The sequence below is a fragment of the Rhinolophus sinicus genome, chromosome 14, assembly GCF_057876585.1.
Source record: "Rhinolophus sinicus isolate RSI-liver-muscle chromosome 14, RSI-T2T, whole genome shotgun sequence".
Classification (NCBI taxonomy): Eukaryota; Metazoa; Chordata; class Mammalia; order Chiroptera; family Rhinolophidae; genus Rhinolophus; species Rhinolophus sinicus.
Genome location: NC_142514.1, coordinates 171,015,317 through 171,022,371, shown reverse-complemented (window position 1 = coordinate 171,022,371; position 7,055 = coordinate 171,015,317). Strand labels below are relative to the sequence as shown.

At 41.7% G+C, this 7,055-nt stretch overlaps 1 protein-coding gene across 12 annotated transcripts in view; it reads left to right on the top strand.

Annotated features, from left to right (window-relative positions):
* Window positions 1-252: 252 nt before the first annotated feature.
* LRRC4C (leucine rich repeat containing 4C) overlaps window positions 253-7,055 on the top strand; it is a 1,083,645-nt gene continuing 1,076,842 nt past the window's right edge. For 5 of the 12 annotated variants that reach the window (XM_019746469.3, XM_019746460.3, XM_074336228.2 and 2 more), the window contains exon 1: window positions 254-1,161. The gene's annotated coding sequence lies outside the window, so the exon portion shown is untranslated. Of the gene's footprint in view, window positions 1,162-7,055 lie in introns of all 12 variants that reach the window. The other 7 variants (XM_074336243.2, XM_074336242.2, XM_074336237.2 and 4 more) reach the window with 5 other exon arrangements.

The following is a 7,055-nucleotide window of genomic DNA, read 5'->3' as shown; positions in this document are numbered from 1 at the left end:
TTGGAGCCTATTTATAAAGCTAATTTGTCTCCCTGGACGTTCTCTCTCTCTCTTCCTTTCTCTCTCTCTCTCATTCAAATGCCAGCCCTAGGCTTCTAAACCATTAACCTCCCTACCCCTTTTCTTTTATCCCAAACAAAATACTGTCATCGACAATGCCATTGCAGGACAGTGACGATTCCGATGATATAGTCCTCCCGGGCAGGATACAAGCCATCTCGCCTTCTGGCCGGAGATGGATCCACTGCCCTCCCTGCAGACACGCAGGCACACACACAGAGCGCTGGGAAGTACACATTTACTGTACTGCACGCCGACTGCCTTGAAGAAACTGTAGCTAACCACCTTATTAGTATTCTTGCCTCCACCGTGTCTCACTTGCAGCATCAGAGGGCTGAGCGAAATGCAGTAGAACAGGGGCAGACACAGCTCTGGCAATCATCTCTATGCAGCCTGCCGAATGTTGGGGGTGGGGGATGCAGCACATCAAGATTAATAACCTTGCCATAATCCGGGGCACCCTGCAAGCAGACACCTCTGCTGACGGACCGTTCTGGGCTTGCTGAACCAGGCTGGGGAAGAGGGATCCGGAAATCTACCTAGTCCTGGGGGCCCCCCTGATTTTGGATGTTCTTTTGATCTTACACCGATCCGGGAAGGTAACAGGGAGCCCTACCATCTGCAGCGCACAGCAGCTATTGGAGGTTACTACTGACAGTTTTCATTGCACTGATTTGTGTGTGTGTGTGTGTGTGTGTGTGTGTGTGTGTTGCCTGCTTTTACGTGAAAGAGAATGTGTGAGTGTCCGCGAGTACATGTGTTTGTGTGACAACCAAAGCAGGTGTATCATACAGTAGATTTCAAGGCATGCAAATATTCTCTGGGTACTTGGGCTCACAGTCTGTAGCCCCACCAGCTTTCACCACCCCCCTTTCTTCTCCACTTCCCCCTTCTTCTTTTTGCCTTTGATGAGTTTTTGGCTTACTTTTTGGTGGAGTCTCTTGGACACGTTTTTGCTGGTGCTGGATGATTAGATAAATGGAACCTTTGAAAACTGATTATTTTTTTTCCTATGTGACTTTAAAAGAAGAAGAGAGTAGTGCAAGACAAGCTAAAGGATTTTAAAATTTCCTCGGTGAACTTTGAGGGTCCATAAAGAAGGTAAGTCTTGGGACTGTGAGATCTTAGTCCCTGCTTCCCTGAGATATCTGTGCTTTCCTGTTTGTTTTCAGAAATCCATATGCGGGTTCTAAGCGCATCTTTAGAGATGCCCAGAAGAAAACTCAGTGTGTGGCATTTCGGGGCTATTTTCATGCCAAGGAACTAATTTCCATTTGTATAACCAACCCCCATCCTTCCTCCCACTTTTGTACCTCTTATTTATCTAACATTTTCACAGTGAATTCTGCATATGTGAAATATAGGAAAAAATATAATTCCAGCCTTTCCCTCCTTGAAATACTCTCTAAATTTGAGAGAGAAAAAAATCAGAAAGGCTGCTGGCACAGGCTCTGAGTTAGAGGCAAAAGTGTGTGAGGATGGGGGTTGGGGGTGTAATTAGGACTTTTACGATAACTTAATAGTAGACTTTTTTCCCCCATAACATTTATTTATTTTTTTCTTGAATTGTTAAATATGCTCTGGGGAGTTGCAAACGTGTGAAATATAGAAAGGCTGCTTCCACAGCTTCTAATTGGAGCAAATGAGAACAAAGTGGAAATTGTTTAGTATTTTGAACCTCTCTTTTTTGGACTGATTCTCTTGCTATTGCATCTCATTTATGTTTCTGATTGTAGAGTCCTCTGATTAAGACTCTCGTTTTGAAACATCCCCTTACCCTACACGGTCTCTCCAGGAGGGAGTGTGTTTGCAAATTGCTCTTAATTGGCTACTCTGGGCTGTAAAAACAAGCAGGCAGATCAGGAATTCAGGTGACTTTAGTTGAACGCCTTGCCTAACTCTCTCTTTCTCATTTTCTGGTGGTTAGCCGTGCTTTTTATTTATTTATTTTTCTTTCCCTTTCCTTCCAAGTTAAATGCAGATTGTACTTTACCTGTTTCCATTCTGAGGTCATTTAATTAAAGCAAAATGCCATTTCATTGTGATAGCATCTGTGTTCCTGCATCTGGATTTTTAGCACTCTGCGTTGGCATCTCTTAGCTTCTCCCAAGAATTGAGAACACTTGTAAATATATTTCTAAAATGCCAAAACCCCAAGTGGAAGTACGAGAGCTTTCCTCAGTCAGTGCAGATGGCATTTGGGAGCTATTTTCCAATGCACATGGATGGTTTATCCTAAAAAGAACGGTGATATTTAATGGGATATTACCCAACTCAGAACTGTTACTGTGAACATATCCAAGGAAGAGACACAGGTACTTGAGTTAATTAGGCAGAGGAGAGCACGCATAGCTGTTTCTCTCCAAGGATTGATGTCTGTGTATAGATAGATGGAGCAAATTGTAATGTAAGAGATTTAGTCAGAGACAATTGACTGGGCTAAAGCTTTATAAGAACATCCACGCTGAGCAATGTTAAACATCATACTGAAGCATTAATACTTCAGTGTGGGGGTGGGGGACCACTTCTGTTTTCTAAAAAGCGTTGCTCAAAAGTCCGGAACTAAAAAGAAAAAGAAAACTTAAAGACGAGCTTATCCTCTGGTATTACCGTGGGCTATGCCTTTTATCTATTTCATGTTTTTGCATAGTGGTGTTAGAGAAACAGGTAAAGGTGGCAGCTGTTAAAAGATGTCCCCCTTCCATTCTGTACCCAATACTTCACGTCATGCTCCTGGTAGAACTACGGGAGAACTCTCTTGTCAGTATAATTCAGGATATTATCTTTCATGTCAACTCTTTTTGCTCAGGATATTTTCATCTGCTACTTATAGATTCCACTTACGTTATCCCTTGTCAAGAAAGGGGCATTATTGTTTGTTTGTTTGTTTATTTTTAAACGACTGGAAGAAACCCAAGTCAGATTTCATTTTCTTTGTGAAGAAATCCACCTGGAACTCATGAAACCTGAAGACAGATGTAGGATATAAACAAGAAACACAAAGTTTACTGTTCTAAGGAGAGTGCAGTGCCCAAACGCTCCACGTGCCAGTGGGTTCTGTCAGATTCCGGAGGCTCCAAGACTCTGCCAGGACATTCACCATGCCTTCGGTGGGTCAGCTGTTCCCTAACCTGCAGCTTCTGATAACCAGTAGCAAGCACAGAGGACAGTATTCTACATCATCTATTTTGTGTTAGCGCTGTTCTGAATAAAGGGGGAAGCCTTTTGAAAATGTTGCTCTGGAAGTTGGCAAATTCGTGCCTCTTTTTATCAAGGCTGCTTAATTTTGACTGTTCCTCCTTCCACTCACATTCCCACTGAGTGTGAGCATATTTAGACTTGTGGTATGGGTAAAATTTAATTGCAGAGATTATTCTCAACATCCTCTTAAAAAAATAATAAGGATAACATCTTGACTTATGTATATTGGAGATTTAATAATTGTAATGAGTGAATCTACTAGAAATAGCAACACTTTCCTCATCACTCATTTTAGGCTAATAATAGAAGTGGGGTACAAGCCAGCTCAGGATTTTCCGATTATAGCTCATGCAATGTGCAAAGCATCTCCCTGGTATCTCAAGGGGTCCTGATGGTGTTTGAGTGACTGTAACTGTATCTTTATTATCAGCTCAGGTCAGAGCAATGGTAAACAGCTTTCAGTCAGAACTGGCTCCAGATCCATGGCTTTATTCTGTCTTTCCGGGCTTTGTTTTGTGATAGAGAGTGTTTTGGAGCTCATTAGGACTGGTTCTCTTGCTTAGTGAGTTCAGGAAAGACAGGAGAATGGAGGGAGATTGCTTTCCTTTTCAGTAGAGGTAAAATGCCAGAATTGCCAAAGAAAAGGCTTAAGTTCCAGTAAGTGCAGTGTTATCTTTTTAAAAGGATGAGTTGGTAAAGGGTTGCCTTGAATTTATTTGGGGAGAATAAAGGAAATTCCAATTCTTTCTCTTTGTAGTTCCAGTCACTTGGCTAGACTTTCTGTGGGTCTTTGCTCCAATGAGCCAACCAGGCCCAACATTCTCCAGCATGTTTCTGTGTTTTTAAGACCCAGGGCACTTAACACATGAATGGCTCTTTCCTTCCATAACACACAGAGCTGACAGCTGGAAAGTCAGATACTGAGAACCTTTAAAGGAAGCCAGAAACATTGCATCCTAAGTTGAAGAGCAAAAAGGAACTCGGTGCAGCTCTGGCCCTGGGGGTGGTTGAGGACCAGGTGGACGGAACTTGAAGTTTTGATTGCTGAGTCATTACCACAGCCTGGAGCTGTGCGGTAGCTCCAGGCACTGGTGCTGACATTGGGGCTCCTGCTAATAGGCCAGAGCATTAGCCTACAGCAGAAAATGCAGACCCTTGGGATGAGGGAGATGTGCTACTGTCTGCTGACAGAGTATATTCACAGATATGCTGTCTGTGTATTCTTGCTATTGTTCTTAATTACTTAGAAACAATGCATCGGGAGTCCCCAATAAATTACAAAAGAAAAGATGAATGAATTGATGTGCTCATAAGACAGGGGCTTTGAGGTTGACTAAAATCACTTCACTCAATTGTCTATATTGCCATTTGGGACCACTCAGTCGTCATAGCTAGGGCAGGGGGTGGGGTAGGTGGGGGTAGTCTGGGGTTAGAATCAGGAGAAAGAAAACCCTGGACTGAGAATCAGAAGGGGTTAGTCAAGCATCCATAGTGCTGCTTACTGGCCAGTGAGTCCCTCAAAGTCTCAGAACCCTGGTTTCTTTCTATATACTTTGCAAATAAACATTTTTAACTCACAGTATTGCCATGAGAATTATGATGAAATATTGAAGAATAAAATGATCTGTAATTATACATTGCGATAGCAATGTAAAGTGTTATGGTGACGATGAGTTCATATGGTTTGAGACTCTACAAGATGATTCCTCCAATAGGATTTCAAATTAAATTGATTAAGCAGGACTGGTCTTTATGATGGGTGATCAAAATTTGTGATGTTATAATTTGAGTCTTTTTCCAACTGTGATGACTATATCTCTTCTTAGTAATTTCTGTGGTGCATTCTTAGGTACCTGTGTGTGGGCACAGGCGCATATGAGCATGGGTGCATGTTGAGTAAGTGACCAATCTATAGGAGGTATACTTTTAGATTCATAAAAAAATGGAAAATGTGTGAGGACCTGAATCCATTGGCATTGGGTGTCCAGAAAATAGAAGAAAGACTTGGACACTCTAGCATTTTCGGTGGGAATACACAAATCCTTACAGAGTTTGTAGTTTCCAGAATACTCTAGCTCACAATGATACTGTTTACTAGCATCCAATTTAAACTTGGAAGTTGCAGTAGGGTATTTATGATAATAGCATAGGTCATGATGATTGTCACACTGAGTTACATTTCAGGGACAGACAGACAAGTATTAAAAGGCTGAGTTGGAGATCATGATGGCAGGAGAATGCGGTATTGATGAACACTGGCTTTGGAGTTGGACAGACTTGGGGTCCGATACCTAATCTTTTGGAGACTCAGATATCTAGTCTGTAAAATAGGGATGGTCACTCATTCAGAGCACTTCTGTTATGAATGAATACATGATTGTATGTACAGTACTTGGTAAAACCCTTGACACAAAATTGGAACTCTATAGGTAGTTCACATATATTCTCCCTCTCCCCTTCACCTGGCTTAAGCATTGGGAAATCCATCCTAATTCAGTCAGTGTGTTTATGTAACTTACACACCTGGGCAAACACCCCAAATGGAATCTGAGAGAGAACGTAAAAGTGGAGAGAGAAAGCTATATTTCTGTGAATGAGCTCATCTCATGTACCGTGGTTTCCTCAGGTCTTTTCTCAGAGTAACCAAAATGCCCTTTCCAGATGTCACCTCACTTATGCTCACACCTTCCAAAATTATAACGTAAGTAGTGAGAGTCACGTGCACCCATCCATATGTGGTTGCAGAATTCAGATATCAGCACATGGTGTTAGCATTGCTTTTTAGCTAACATCTCGTTGTTCACAAAGAAAGAATGCATATTTATTAAACCCCTAGCAGTTACCACCACTGTGATCGTTGCTGTGGGGAACGCAGAAGGACTCTCTGCTCACCTCTGTCTGTGGCAAGTCCATGGTTTGCATGGGGCATGTTGCAGTCTTTAAGGCTGCCCCCTGGAATTTGGACTTGACAGTTAAACAGAATTAAGATTCCTCTGCAAGAGACTGACCTCTATGGGGCTGTGCTATTGTACATGACCTTTATTTAGTTCAAGACCATATTGCAAACAATGTAAAAATCCTTGTTCCTATTACTGTAGCTGAACAGAGCTGTCCATGATGAGTTCAGTTCTGCTTTGCTAACTGCAAGGCTGGTACCACTTGACCCAGGTTTTTCTGTTCTGCAAAGTCACCCTTTCCCTGTGCATGAAAGAAGCAGGGTTTTGTCATTTAGATTGTGGGTTCTTTCTTTCCTTATAATGAGCGGATGAAGTCTGTTTTACAGCTGCTGAGAAGGAAGACAATATCCATATCGTCTGCATGTGAAGGCCCCATTTCTTAAAATACAAATCTGGTAGAGTAAGAAAGAAGGAGAAGCATGCCCATTGCTCAAAATAATAAACACAAGTTCACTGGCCTCTACCACAGCCTCAAGCATCAGGATTTGTAGTTAGAACTCTGCACTGAGCTCAGGAAATTCCCGGTGTCATATACTGCTGATTGTATTGCCAACACACATTGAGGCGATATCGTAAATTACAATTAATTCTCTCATACAGTCAACAGTTGTGTTCTATGTGCCAGGCGCTGTGCTAAGTAGGTTAAATTATTTATTTGTAATCCTCAAAAAATTGATAAGCTAATATTATTCCCATATTACAAATGATGCAAAAAGTTATACATTACTTTGCCTGAAATTCTGACTCACTTCCAAGCTCAGGTCTATTCCTCTACACCATGTTTTTTTATTTTATTTTATTTTTCACTTTTTGGTTGCAAACCCAATGCGTCTTCAC